Consider the following 15,784-nt stretch of genomic DNA (forward strand, 5'->3'; position numbering starts at 1 on the left):
CTCTGCATGTATGAAACAGTCCTGATCTCATCAGAGACGTCAGAAATAACCGAGCAGCGGTAGAGGGGGTGTATGCAGCTATTGCACATCACTTCATTATATCCAATTAGAAAACGATCAAGCAAGCGAATGAAATGACTTTATATTGCTATTCAAAAGCTATTGGCCAAAGACGGAACTATGCAGGGGTGTGAAGAGATTTCCCTGTAAAAACTCTCATCTAATTCTATGACGAATGTTTTCTTCAGGAGTTCTAGCTAAAGGCACGGGGTTACACATTGCTGGAGCCCTCAGCAAAGGCACTGCTGGACAATACCTTCTGTATGCATAGGCAGGTATGGCAGGTGATGATTTCTGTGAAAATACTAAAAATTCCCAGGCAAAGCAGCCAAAAGATGTAGAGCAGCTACGCAATTTTGCTATGGGATTTTGGCAAGTATACAACACTCAATTCTGACAAAACACATCTTGACCTGAAACAAGAGGCACTTCTGTCTGGTCCTCTGTCAGAAAGAGGAACGATGCTCAAAAAAGAGGTATTAATATGTGATACCTGGTACTGCTCAGTCATCTGCATTATATATTTGGGGTTGCACAACCAGACATAAGTAGCCACAATGACCAGCAGGAATTGTATCAATGTGCAACTGCCTATGTTGAAAAAAGAGACACTGGAACAGGCAAGCTGATGGGGGATAATCGACTTTGGTGCGGGTTTCTACATATCAAAGTAGGCACCTGATCTTTACCAATGTATTGCTTTGCCAAGCTAAATTCTTCTCAGAAAGATTCTATGATTCTATGTGTTTAGCCCTGTGATTCGCTACCAAATCCCACATTCTTCACATGCAAGTTGAAGGCTTTCCACATGAAAACAGGCAGAAACAGGTAGTACTGAAGCAGGAGAAAATCATGGCATGGTTTTTAAATGACTTAAATTTTTAAATCCTGCTTTTTAACAGCCCAAGTTAGTTGTGGAAAGCCTTGTACCCCCCAAAAGATGTCAAGAGACCCAAGGCCATTGAAGATACAATGAGACAAACTTCAGAGATTGGAACATTATGCAAGCATCAGTGTAAGACCTCAAGAGACAGGTGACATTCCAGAAGTGCTCATATTATTTTCCAGTTACTTTTATATACAGTTATATATTTTATGCCTGGTTGCTTTAGATAATGTAGAGTAGCCACACAAGCTGAAGTGGCTGGGCTTAGCTGCAAGCATCATTCCAGCAATTAAACCATTTCCTCAAATCTATAAATTCTACTTCAGAGCTGTTTGGGTGACAGGACACCATCGATTCTCTCTTCTACAGAAAGCTTGCAAAGCAAATCAATAGTCCTGCACATTTGGAGGTTCCTGACACAAACATACACACACACACACACACACACAAATCACCTACCATAAATACTAAGATAAAAGTTTGCTTTAGAACAACATTATACTAAGATACTAAATTAATTGAACTGATTTATTACCACTTGAAAAAAGGTAGTAAATGGTGCTGACCTCAGCTTTTGTGCCCACAAATACCATTATCTAACCATCTTTATTTTCCTCCTTGTAATTTTTTATTTGGTTAAAAGCTTTATTTGCTAATGAAACTCATACATTTATAATAATTCTCCCATCCTGCACTTCAGGTAAGGAGCACAGGCACAAGGAATATTGAGAAATTTAGTAGTGGTAAGTGACTAATTAGATTATGACATACATGTTGGTTAAATAATTCATGCTCCTCAGAGTGCAGAAAAGCAAACTGTTCATTTCAAGTAAAGGAGATTTAACTTTAATTCCTTCTCTGATCTGAATTGAATCCTTCCACAGATTATTTATCAGTTGATTGAATCTTGTAGGGAGATGGGGGTTCTGACCTCTGCTTACTTATTTCATTTTCCTATTTAACTTCAGTTTGCTAGAAAAAACAAGGACAAGGCTGTGACAGTTCACAGAGATGCAATTTGTCTATTAAACGTAGCTTGGCACCTGTTAGACACACAAAGAAACAGAAGAAACCACATACATATTTATCAGAAAGGAAGTCAACCATGATGCTGGATTTGAAGCATTATATGTTATTTTTGTGGTGATAATGGTGATTCATCAGCCCTAAAGATGTCTCAGTACATTGCCTCACTGATCTTTTACTTGTGTGAGTATAATTTATTTTTCCATTTTATGTCCTGTCTATCATTTATGTTCGCAAAATCTGGAAGTAGACTTACAGAAGAGAATTCTGCTTGGTGGTAACCAGACATGTTGGAGATTTTTCTTTCAGGTAATGACAGTGGTATCAGCTCATTCTTTCCTTTGCACCTCATCTGAATAAAGCCCATAATGTGACAAGCATTAAACTCCTGTTAAACCCCTTCAGGGATGGTGACTCCACCATTGCCCTGGGCACTGTTCCAATACCCATCGCTTTCCAGGAAGAAATTGTTCCCAAGATCCAACCTAAACCTCCCCTGGGGCAACTTGAGGCCATTTCCTCTTGTCCTATCAGTTGCTACTCCGGAGAACAGACCACCACCCTCCATGCTACAACCTCCTGTCAGGTAGTTGTAGAGAGCGAGAAGGTCTCCCCTCAGACTCCTTTTATCAAGGATGAATGCACAAAAAGGTCTGCATGAGGGCACAGAGAGGCTGTGGGATCTCAGATCACAGGGGTTTTCATGTCCCGACAGACAAAGCCCCCAGCAAACCCACCTGGACATAGTGCTGGCCTTGCTGTGAGTCAGAGCTCAGCCTCTCCCTCCAGCCCTGGCTCTCTAAAGGGTCACGATGTACCAGTCAGCGACAAAGACATCCACGAAGTTTTGTGCCATCGCAATTCAAATCTCTGGTCTTTCCAGTGTTGGGTTGAGCGTTTTGAATGTTGCTGTAAAATGCCACATTTTCTTGCTGGAAAGAAACGAGATTTTGATGAGCCCTGTTGGCAAAATCTGTTGGTTTTAGCCTCTGGTGTCTTTGTAGAGGTTTTCCCTTCTGCCCACACTCACACCCTCAAAACCTGTTCTCATGCTTCATCCTCAAGGTACATTCAGCAAAACTCAAGGTCACAGGGGAAACACCATCCTCGTACCTCTTTTTCACCTGCCCTTGGCTCAACTCTGCCTGGAGCTTCAAACCCGATAGAAATAGATAGTTTAAAACGTGGCTTCAAAGCCAACAGAGCATCTTGCATAATTAATAGACATCCCTTTCCTTCTGCTCATTTCAGAAAATGGTTTTGTTTATCGCTTGCTTGGTTAGAAACCATGAAACCAAACCAAAAAGGTCTGGAACGGACCTCACGGGACCATCTCCTCCATCACCCCTTCCCGAAGGCCTACAGAGTTAATAACAGAATGACAAGCTTGCAAAATCCAGCTGCCAGGCTTTGCAAGTTTGGCTTCTTCTAACGAAGTATGTCAGTCTTGTCAACACGGGAAAGCGTGTGTGTGCTTGCTGATTTGTGCAGACATTAATTTTGAAGCATACACTGTGCTCAGCCGGCCCACTGCTACCATTATATGCATCAGTGGGTTTCATTTTATGCAACAACCAGCACTTACATCAAAGAAAGCGCTTCTTACTCAGGAGAGGTAGTTGCTATGCTTTCATTAAAAGACAAAAGCAAAGAAAAATCGGTCTTTGTGCAGCACCATCTTCTCCCTGTTCTGTTAAAAAATATTTATTAAACTGAAGGAATGCATCATTAACTTTGTACAGCTCTCTCTCCTGTAGCACAGCTGATTTCTAACATGTCTTCATTGGATTAGACTGCTCAGTGAGTTTTAGCCGCTATCAAATACTCATCACTGCACAGTTTCTCTACAGGTCACCCCTCTGAAGACAGCTCACTGCGTATATCATACTGATTATATACTGCACGTACTTCTGCGTAAAGGCAATGTTAGCTTTCATTGCAAATTAAGGATATTCCTACTTTACTGCTGAATGCCAGACTCCCATCTTTTCCCCATCCCTTTTCCCCATCAGATTATAATGCAAAATTATCCTTTAATGGTATGTATTCTCAACCCTTGCCTAACATGTAAGCAAGGCAAAGATCTAGATTTAATAATAGAGCTGTACTAAGCCAAGATGTGATCAGCACGAGCAGACATTCTCTACAGAAACCTTACTCAAACAAGAAATCACGATTTCCAGCCAGTAAAATCTTTCACACAAGTACAGCTGGAAGAGAAGAATATACAGGAGTGACACAAAGGATACACAGAGATCACCCGAGTAGCGAGATCCTCGTCATTTCTATGGAAATGGTAACAACTGATCAGAAATCCTGCATTTTACTGAACCCTGTCTGCTCATTTTTATGAGCTGCTAAGTCATTCTGCATGGGAAGGACTGTTAAGAGCATTTCATTGCTCTGTCAATGTATATTTTGGGCCACGTGCCTTTTTTCACAGAGGCGGATTTTATGACTTCAAAGCATGTTTTGTTTTAAATCCTCATTTTAAAAATAGTTCAAGTTTTAAATTATAAAGGAGAGTTTCAGAGAGACCACTGTTATATTTGCAATAAGTTTCTTTCATGGATGCTTCAGGTTAACTTTAAAGCCTATAAGCTAGGCATAGAATCCAGCTCCAAAGCTAGGCTTAGACTGCAGGTCCAAGTACCTGATGGAGAAGGACTGAGGAAAAATCACTATCCCCGATATTAACTAGCAGCACACTACCAGCCTTGGAAGCGACAAGGAAGGAAATGAAGGACTCACAGACTATAAAGCAAAAAATCAGCATTTTTATGAAATAGCTAATACACGTTCCTTCCATAGATTTCGTATTTAAGATGACTTGTCAGTGAAGTTGTCAACAAGAACATGCTCAGCCTTGATGTTACATGTATTATTTCATCGCTCTCATTTTATTTTTAACCTGGGAAAACCTGATGCTGTGTTAGCACCATGCCTTTTTGGACTAGAACACCCAGTTAAGGCAAGATTTTTCAGAAGTAGCAAAACCTAATTTCCAGCAAAAAACTCAATAGGAATGTGGATCTAGTTCCTGTAAAATACCTTGGGAAAGCTCCCTTAGTAACACTGCAATTCAGTCCAATCCTCAGCAGCAAGAAATTCCATGTTCTTCAAGGATTTTGATTTCTGACCAGTTTCTAAGGGTCTGAGCCAAAGGAGTGACAGCAACAAGACTATTCCCATTGAGCTGACATTGTCCTCCATCCCTGGGATGCATCATGTCCCAGAGGACCATCTAGACAAACCAATCCCATGCATTCTATTTTCCTGAAAAAATGTGTTTAAAACAGGGCTGGAAAAGAAATTATTACATGAGCTGGCAGACACAACAGGACTTATCAACTGGAAACAAAGAGAAAAGAGAACCGTACCTGGATAAATAGCTCAAACTTTCTGTTCACTCTTCCGCAGTTATTCTGCATGACCATCTGGAAATTCCTCCATGGTAATTCCTTTTTAACGGTTCTATAATCACATCTTAATTTGTAATTTCTTAGTAGGATTAAAATGAACATTTTGCCTCTGCCAGCCCCATCTGTGCCTGTGCAGACCACATCCTTTCTGTTACCCTGATGGTGTATGTCCTCAAGAACAGGGTGGAGATCTCCAGTCAGAACCTTACCTGTAGGAAGTTTTCATGATGGTTAGCTTGATTTTTTTTTAATTTGCAATTGGAGTGCCATTACTTTTTCTTGTATCTGCCATGAACATGTAGAGCAGATTTATTGCCCTTCTCACTGCAGCAGCCTTTTATTTATTTACAGAGTTGTCCTCCAACATGTTATCACCTTTAGACTAAGTAATCCAATTTGTTCTCTCCTCCAAACTAAATAAACCCTTCCCTCAAAGTGAAACAAAACAAACAAACTCAAACCACCAAAACAAACATCAAGCAAAATGTTTTGCTTTGAAGCTCCTCAATCGAAAAAAAAATTACACGAGGAGCTATTTTAAGCTAAAAGTTCGGATGTTTGAAGGCATCGAAACAAAAACGAATGTGACCACAAACCATTCTGGTACTGACAGACCCATAGCATTTCTCACAAAGATGTTTGCTACGAAAAATTCTCTCAGCTCTGTCACATAGCACTTTGACCTGAACTGAACTCTTAAGAACATTCTTAACTTCAAAAGTATGAGCAACCCCACCACAAACAAAATCCAACTTAGAAATAAAGTGTTGAAGGATTATAAGACTTTCCCTCTGTGGCTGCGAAGTCCTGATGCATACACTCTACTTCAGAACAAGGATGTACATCCTGCTTCTGTTACAAATACCATACCATCCCTCACAAATAAACTCATCCTTTTAATTACTTGCATAAAATTTAGGTCAGGTATGGCCTAGAGATGTTAGTTAATTGTACGTAACTCTAGGAATCTGTATTCCTGGGATCCCACAGTCCGGTGGGACATGCTGGGAGGCTGTACAGAAGAACAGATATATCTGAGCTACTCCAGATTTGCCAGAAGCTGCAGAATCCACCCAGGGATTTCGAAATTCTTAGACTGGGCCACACTTTGTCATAGGTAGTCAGGAGAAGCAGATACCTGGACACAGTATATTTTGTGGTCTCTCTCCCCTCCTTTCTACCTTCTCAGTAAGTTCTGATGAATGGTTTTCCCCCACGCGCCTTGTCTCCTTGCATCTGACTCCTGACAAGTCCCATCCCACCTCGGGGGGACATCCAGAGCCTCGCTAGCACCCGCACCGCAGCTGCACCTCAGCTTTGCTCCTCAATTATTAGAGAAGTTCCTTTCCCCCCGTATTCCCTAAAACCTCCTGAAACACAGGTCAGTGCAGGCGGGCTGTCCCAGCATGGCAGAGCTGGCCCCAGAGCCTGCACAGCCCCCAGTTCCCAACTGTACCTTCGTCCAACACAGTGTGACAAGATGCATTAGTACTTGGATAGGTAAATCCTTACAAATGGGGAAAAAAAAATAGCCAGAGATGGGAAGCAGGGAGAAGAAAAACCTTTTACTGGGAAATGTAAAGCCCAAAGCAGAAATAAATATATTTCAATGATCATTTATCCCAGTTTAAAGCTAACATATCCTCTTTGCAAAAGTTACAGCTTAATGGTGACCCATATTATTTCATATTCTTTGACATAATAGAATTCATATATTTATGTATGGCTGTAAAACTGTATTATTTTAAAAAGTTATTCCATTCAAGTGGTTGACCTTTTTACGTTTCATGGGTACATTTCTTATACAGTAATAGGAACACAGACTGTAAACCATTTTATGTTAAAGTACCTGCTCATTTAAATATAACCTGCATGATTAAATAGAGACCACTGTGCAATATTTGAGGTTGCCAAGATAAAGAAATGGTCCATAAAAAAAAAAAAAAAAGAAGAATCTGAACTTTCTACTTAGAATTCCCTTGTTATTTGTTTGCATTTAAATTTGATGTTCTTGTTTTTAATTTCATACTACTGGGTTTTAAAATGTTCAGCAATTATCTGCTTTGTAGCTACAACTGCAGCATGTTTACCTGTAAAATGTCTTTCAAATTAAGATCATTATTCACCCTTTTAGACTTTCCCTTAACTTTGCAACTGAATGTTTGCAGCTCACAAAGAAGCAGCAGTATTTTTTACATTCCAAATGGCTCTAATGCCAAAGCATTTTGCTGATTTAATGGCTGGTTTTGCACGCTAGAAAAATACTAATAATTCTCAACAAGCAGAAAATCAACAGCTATCATTTTTCAAATGGGATTTCTATGGCTCTGTCAAGTGTCCCATATTGTACAAAGGAAATGCAATTCAAGCCAGTGTTTGATCTTTGCCTCCAGAGACAAGAGCTTGTTACACCTTGTTCTTGAACCCAAAATCATAGAATCACAGAATAGTTTGGGTTGGAAGGGACCTTCCAAGCTCATCCAGCCCAACCTCCTGCCATGTGCAGGGACATCTTAACCCAGATCAGGTTGCTCAGAGCCCTGTCCAGCCTGGCCTGGGATGTCTCCAGGGATGGGACAAACACCACCTTCCAGGGCAACCTGGGCCAGTGTCTCACTACCCTCAGTGTAAACAGTTTCTTCCTCATGTCTGGCCTGAATCTCCTCTCTTTTAGTTAAAAACCATCACCCCTTGTCCTATCACAACAGCACCTTTGGATGGCAGGGTAGACATTGGCACACAGAGGGGGAGACATGGCGCCGGCAGGGTGCACATCTGCACCACAGCTGGAAGCACAAAACCATGAGTTTTGGCATGCACAGAGGACGTTTTGCAATCCACGATTAAAAAAAGCAGTGGTTCAGAAAAATAATTTAAACCCCAAATCCCAGAATCTTTATTTTGTACTCCAGCTGTGTTCTGGGAGCTCAGGGTGTGACAAACATTCATCACACACAGCAGCCACCCACATTACCTGAGTTTCAATGCTGCTGGATCCTTCATGCCAGAGAAGAAAGGAATTGCACAGGCGGTGGAAATACCTGAATAACCGCTCTGTTCAACACCTCTTGTGACTAGTTAATTCCCAAGGGAAGCTGCAAAGTTTCAGTGAGCTCAACACTATAACAGCTCTCATGTAGAGAAAGGTAATTGGGAATCCCCCTTGCCTTTTTTGCAAGCAAAACTAATGTGGAAATGGGGCTGCTATTGAAGAACAGTGGATACACTCAGCCAGATCTCAGCCTACAGTTGCCTCTCCTGGTGACCTGCACAGCTGCAATGGCAGCACAGACCTGCAACTCTTCTGTCAGCTGTGCCTACCGTCGAATGTGACCCACACTCCTTTGTCAGTTCCCTTGGGTGGCTGATGGTGTATTTTTATTTTCCTGATGCCTGGTTCAGGTATTCTGCAGCTCTGATTTTTTTTTTTTTTTTTTTTTCCCCTAAACCAACTGCATCTCCAACTCTTGGAAGTTTACAAAAGGTCGAAGACAGGGCAGTAAATTCCCTGGAGATCAACAGCGGGGGTCCTCGCACAATATTTTTCAGAGGGAACAAGTGTGACAGCTTGAAGAAGAACATCTGGGAGACTACACTGTGTGTTGAACTTTCTGTGCTTCACAGGAAGGCTGGAGAGGCCAGGAGAGCTCCCATAGCAGCAAGATACTTGGTGCCATCAGATGTGTTCACAAAAAAACCAACTCTGCTTTTAAAAAGCATCCTCAGCATAGATTGACTAAATGATACAATTTTTTCCCCGCCTGCCCCACATACCAACTCCTGACATCCATCTGTTGGCTTGACAAAGCAGGTAGTCACATACACTCCAAATAAATGTACCTGTGGCCAGGTTGCCTTGGAAACATTCACTGCTACCTAATATTGTTATAATTGACAAGAAAATACAGGGTTTTCTCCAATGATTTGCATCATGCTTCCATTTTACATAAATGCAAACTTTCCATCTCTACTTTTCTGAAGGTTTGCTTTGCTTTCTCCCCAGAAATTTTACAGATATTTTCTCCCCAGAAAAATTCAAGTGTTGTTTAAATGTTAGAAATTATGTTGTATCAATATATACGGCTAAGCAGAAATTCTAGCTTCCCTGCCTCTCTCAAGAGGGATTTCCAGAGTTCAGGAAACAGAGCCCTGCACTCCACTGCATTTTATTAGCTCTGAGGCTAAAATTCAACCCCAACAGAACAAGTCAGTCCCTACACAACTCTGCTGGGGCTGCACACTCTCCACAACACCATTTACCTCTCAGCAATGTGTCCAGCACCACTAGGAGAAAACTCAAGCAGTTTTTACTATATGACCATTTCCAGCATGTACCAGGACTGTTACTGGATGAATTCACCCGACACGTAGCCTCAAGGGAGCCTCTGCAGAAGACCTGTAGATGTTCAGCAAAAGGAGGTTGGTAGAAGCTACACAGAAGCTACTGGTGTGTCCATGTTACACGTACTTACCAGAAAGATGTAAATGAACTCTTGGTACTGAGGTGCAGGTCAATCCTAAATCCCGTGCTCCTTCACTGAGTGGCCACCGGCAGCTACCTCTCCTGCCCAAGGTCGAGCTTGTGGCAGATGGAAACAGCAAATTCTGGTTTTCCAATAAGCAGTTTTGCCTAGGCAAGAGGCAGGCAAAATCAGACATGCTAGAACACTGTGTGCTACGGTGTTGAAAAAGAAAATTGTGCCTTGAAAAGGGCACAGCCTACAGTAGTAACCCCCAAACAAGCAGCCTGCAACACTTAGTAGTGACTGAACAGAGGTTTTAGTAAAAATAAAGCAATGTAAGCCTCTGCACAGAACTTCAGATTGCCAAGGTCAAACCAGGATAAATCGACTGTAACAAGACTAGAAACTATGGCTTTTCTGTGTATTTTGGGGGAAAAGAGAGTTTCTTTCCTGTGCTTGTGTAATATAGCTATTCTGTATTTTTGTTTACAGCCTCAAACAAATGTCTGGGACCCAAGATTATGGTTTTAAATGTAAAAGCATTGAACTATACTTTTAAGCAAAAGAAAATAATTAATTTTGACATTTTAAAAAAGTTTTTTTGGGAAGACATACTTTTAGCCAAAATACTTCAGCTTTAGCCAAATGCAATTAAAGTCTCAATGCAAGGCTACATGGCATTTTTTCCCCATCTACCTGCACTGAGTAGGTACATTTTAAGAGATGCTGGGTTAGCTTACCTTTAGCCAGATGAGCTGTAGACCTGTGTTTCCAAAAAGAACCAAAAGCTAATTTAAATGCTCAGCATCCACATTTAGAGTTGTATTTTCCAACAGTGTCAGGGCTTTTGAGCAGAGGTGGCAGTACAGAGGCGAGGTTTTACAAAGAGCCCACAGCCCTGAGATACTCGAGTTCCAGCATTTCCACTCTCCAAAACATGTGGGTGGTTTGATTTCCAGATGACCGCTGACAAAACTTGGCAAGTCTGCCTTGTTCAGGTTCATATCAAAGCACTCTAAATGCACTATCAGGTAAAATTTGTACTATTCCTGGCAAAACACCTCTTTTGTTCACCTTGCTTTTGATATGTCTCCAAGCTTCCTAACTTCACAAGCAGCACAAAGCCAACAAGGTTTTTTCCATTTATTTTTTTTTAGCCAGGAGGGCTCCTAAATCAAACTCCTCTTTAACACAGACCAGCAGAAGTTGAACTAAATCCTAACGTTCCCACCCTAAATAGGCTTTTTCTGACCCAAGTGGAGAGTCATGTTACATTTCAAAATATCTTGTACCAGATTCTGTATCTGCAATTTTTAGAGCAACACAATTCTGTTCATGTGGAAAACTTTTAGATATGCTATTTATTAATTTTACAAAATTTCTTGAAAATCTCTCATGCTGTGGAATATGAAACGGTTTTACAATAATCTCAGACACTATTATTGCATTTTTACTAATTGGAAGTACTGATGATCTAGCCTCAGAAAACATGAATTCTGAGAGCTGGGACATATTTTCTCCTGCTGAAAACGTCAATGCTTGATTTATCAGTGAACTTCTCTTTTACTGAGATGACTTTGCATACAGTTGCTGCATTGTTATTTAGAGACACGGGATTATTTTTCCTTTAGCCCTCGCTCTGTTTCTGGCTTTTTACCTTTTTGATTGGAGCACAATGCTGGACAGATGATATGCAGCAGAGGGAAAATGTTCTGACAGACCAGCTGTTTCCTTAAATGATATTGTTTTAGGAAATATGCCAGTTCAGATAGAACAGAAACCATCTGACATGGAATAAAATACTGAGCCTTTTATTACTGCCTATTTTTTGGTCTCAATTTCCTATTTCATTCTCACTTTTATATGACTGCCAATCATTTCTGAGTCCTGCATCTCACCATATATATAACACACTTTTATTTATTTTTCTCCTTCAACCCACTAATCCTATCAGTGATTCCAAGGTGGCTCTTTCACTACCCTCCATCTAAAGTTTGATTCAGCAAGCAAAAATAGCCAAACATCCACATTTCCAGTGAGATGGCATATGGCTCTTGCCTCCACCTATTGTAAATAGCTGGAGAAATATCCCGTTATATTCACAAACACCATAAGAGAGATTATAACTGCACAAATACCAAGTATCTATGAACCTTCCCCTATGTAACACAACCCCCTTCCCTCTTTTTTTTTTTGTCATATGCAAGCAAACTGCTAACTTGGGCTGTGTGCTGCAGCGATTTCAGCAGAAAAGCAGCACCTGGCTGCAGGATGGGAAGGCAAAGAAGGTTTGAAAGCCAGCAGATGGCATGGACGGGCACTGTGCCAGCCCAGGGCACTACCTGCTGTGTCAAAGCGATCGCTTGCTGCTTTTGTTATCAAGCATGGAATATGAGACATCTTCGGTTTATTATCCTTTCTCTTCGCCCTTTATGTGGTTTTGCTTTTAGCCACTGGACAACAGCAGTGCTCTTCTCCAGAGCATGAAAGATTCAGCGACAAGAGGAGCCCAGAAATAAATTTAACAGAGGAGAAACTGGAGTAGGAAAAACAGCATCTGCCCTTGCACTTTTTCCTGTTGTTTCAGCTCAGGGCTTGGCCTTCCTGCACCTCCCACAGGGCTCACAATGGTGTGGCAGAAAAGGTTGTTCATTTTTTTCCACTGATACAGGTGGGCAGAGGTGCTGGGCATTTATTTGACCAACATGTCCATCAACATGGCACAATGCTTTATGACAAGCTATCACAGAAAAATCTCTTATGTGCACTTTGAAAACAAGGAATTCTTGGAAAACCAGCAATAAGGAGACCTGGAATAAAAAAACCTTATAGATTTACTGGCTGAATCTGATATGAATTTGGCAGATGACAGAACCAATATCCATTCCTGAATGGAATATGTGTACAAAAAATACCAAATAAATATTTTCTCCTCCCTTTTGTGGTTCCACCAACATAGCATTTTCCTCTCATCTTTTATTCAGCCATAATGTAGGACACCAGCACATCCACCCTCTTCTCCAACACAGCTCAGCAAGAGTAAATATTTTCTCTTGGGAAGGTTTGCAGCAAAGCAGGAGAGAATTTCAGGGCAAGTCTAAGGTAAATTGACTACAGCTGCCTCAGAGACACTTGCCTAAATCACCCTTCTTGTTGTGCAGGCACAACTATCCTTCATTTTCACAAGCACTAAAAATAAAACTGAACACGGAATTCATTTCTTCCCAAATAAAGAGATATCAGAAGGCAAGATCACCACTTGAAAAATACTTTCCTAGTGCCGTAATTCAAAATAACAAGGAAAGAAAGGAAAAGGAAAAAAATAGAGAGGAAAAATAAAGATTTTATATTAAATTGCATTGGCCAATAATCTGATAATCAGCTGATTTAATTTTTTTGTGAATAACCCCTGCTATATAATGGCAGCCCACAAACACTACCTTGCGGCTCTGGAGGAAATGGGACTTTGCCCTCTCATTACAAAATAAAACACGCAGGATTTTAATGTGCAGGATAATGTCGGGTTTAATAACATGAGGCACTTAGCAGATACATTTTAATACTGTGACAGCACCATTCATGTTTCCTCTCTTGATGAAAAGAAATTATTTTTGTCACACAGGGAAATATTAGTTTTTTCAAGACTTCTGAGAGAAAAATTGTAGAGACATTAAGTCAGAAGCATAAAAGATTAGTCATATCCAACCTTAAAATCAGGCACATCAAAAATATTCTTTCAATTTGCATTTCATTTGATCTACTTGACTTCAGCTAAGACAAGAGAGGAAATTAAGTCAAAGACAGATTCCCTTCCAATTAAAATCTAGTAGCGACAGGAGAATTAATCCTCTCTCCAGTTCTGGCCAGGCTGCACCCACAGGATATGGTTCCCATTTATTATCTGTATTAATTGATTTCTGGGGTGTAGGACTTGAAGATGAAGACTGTTTGCTGACAGAGATCTCTATGCAATGTCTAACAAACCATCCCATAGTATTTTCTTGCAGAAAACCTACAGTCTTCTGCTGGAGTCACAAAGCGGTTAAGCTGTCTATGCGGCTGATTTAAAACTGTCAGCAGTAAACCCCACATCATTCACATATGTATGCACACTGGGATTTAAATATGGATGCCAAAAATGAAAATGCAGCTTTTACTGAAGAAAGGAAGAACACATTTCCTAATACAGATCAATATTTCAATTTCTGGATTTCTGGAAAAAAAAAAAAAAAAACGGGGCGGGGGGGGAGGGAGGAATTGGTAGCACCTGTAAAGGCAGAAAACAAGGAAAGTTAAAGAATCATGGATAATTAATACTCTGAAGGCAAAGACATCTTTCATGGAAAAACATAATGGGCCAGAAATTCAGCTGCTGTACATTTACACCAGCTGAGGAATGTGTTTCAGTATGATTTAACATTTTTCTTATGTTACCTAAGAGAGAAATGACTCAAAATACAGAGAGAATTTAATATGCATTACCTGTCATCTTTTGCTGATTAATAATTTCAGATGTTGCTTCTATTACTTAATATAGAGACTCATTACACAGCAAATTAAAATACAACAAAACATTAAATGCAGCAAAGCATTACTTAAACATAATCTCTTAAAACCCAAGCAAATGAAGCAAATCAATTTGAAAGGTCATTAAGGGGAGCTGAAGTCATCAGAACAAAATTACCAAATTATCTTTGTTCCAGGCTGCTCCCTGGGCAGCTACGGGACAGGGCAGAGATGGAGGCAGCATTTCCAGTTTTGCTCATGCAGATCACCCTGAAACACTGCACCTCACACTACAGAAGATCTCTACAGCAAAGGGAAACACTGAACGTTAAAGAATGTCAAGTGCATCCCAGATAAATCTTACAAATAAGGGTGATACAATTCCTCTATAAAGGAATTTGCCTGATGGAAAATATATAGCAGCCAAAAGGACTCATCTCAGTAAAAGGACTGTTATTTTTTTATTGATTAAATGGCGAAAATGAAGGATATGTGTTCATTCACCTCAAGCATTGATGCAGAAAAGCATGAGCTACTGAACACAGGATGTGTTCTTGTAAGAGTATGCAAAACCTGACATTTCCTCAAGTCCTTTCCTCTAGCTCCCTTTCATGGAAGAAGAGCCTTCTTCCAAAAAGAGAAGAAAACACACCTGAGGTGTGGAGCCCAAGTGGACACTACCAAATATAATTCCATCAGATGCCGGAGGAATAGGAAATGTGTTTGACTTGCAATCTAAATCCCTTTTATTTTCTGCCTTGGCTTGGTGGTTGGGAGGGGGCTACACTAAATAAAAAAAACTTCTGCTTTATTTAGGTAAAATCAATGACTACAATCCTAGTTTTCCTGCTAGGACCTGCAAACCAAATGCCTGTGCACGCTGTCAGCAGCTGGCAGTTGTCACTGAACTGTCCTGGCATCTTACGGCCACTGATACAAGTACCTTCTGCCTTGGTGAAGGAGATCTGGAGCAACAAAGCTCCTGTGACTTTGCAAACACTGGGCTTGAAAAAGTGTGTTGTGTAATTCATCATTTTGAGAATCAGTAAGACCAAAAAATACATGATGGGCTGGCAAAAAAAATGCACAGAAGATAGGATTGCATTTTCATGTGTAACAGGCAAAGGACCTACCATGATGCAGCTTGCTGCAGAAGCATGGCTTTCTACAGGGCGATTTTCACATCCCTCAGATCCCTTTGGGATGGAGTAGAAAAGGCTAAGATTAGAACATGGGTCATTACTGGACAAAACACACTTGCTGATTCCTGGATCGCACACAAAATTCCACAGTGGCATTTTCTTCTAGTAGAGTCATATCAAGAGACATTTTTTTTTCTGGGATAATATTATACAAACACTGCCCACTGGAGATCAGAGGGGGTTACCTCTTCCAGCAACTTTGACAGCTGCAAATTTCTT

General features: G+C 40.6%; 1 long non-coding RNA gene across 1 annotated transcript in view; it reads right to left on the reverse strand.

The window, feature by feature from the left end:
• The window catches only part of LOC110365240 (uncharacterized), a 362,256-nt gene that overhangs the window by 303,822 nt on the left and 42,650 nt on the right, over positions 1-15,784 (reverse strand). Inside the window, exons 12-14 of the long non-coding RNA XR_010472314.1 lie at positions 9,867-15,559; positions 5,353-5,603; positions 2,710-2,904 (exon numbers count right to left, since the gene is read on the reverse strand). This is a non-coding gene — a long non-coding RNA (uncharacterized LOC110365240). The remainder of the gene's footprint in view (positions 1-2,709; positions 2,905-5,352; positions 5,604-9,866; positions 15,560-15,784) is intronic.

This window comes from Columba livia, chromosome 4, assembly GCF_036013475.1.
Source record: "Columba livia isolate bColLiv1 breed racing homer chromosome 4, bColLiv1.pat.W.v2, whole genome shotgun sequence".
Taxonomy (NCBI): Eukaryota; Metazoa; Chordata; class Aves; order Columbiformes; family Columbidae; genus Columba; species Columba livia.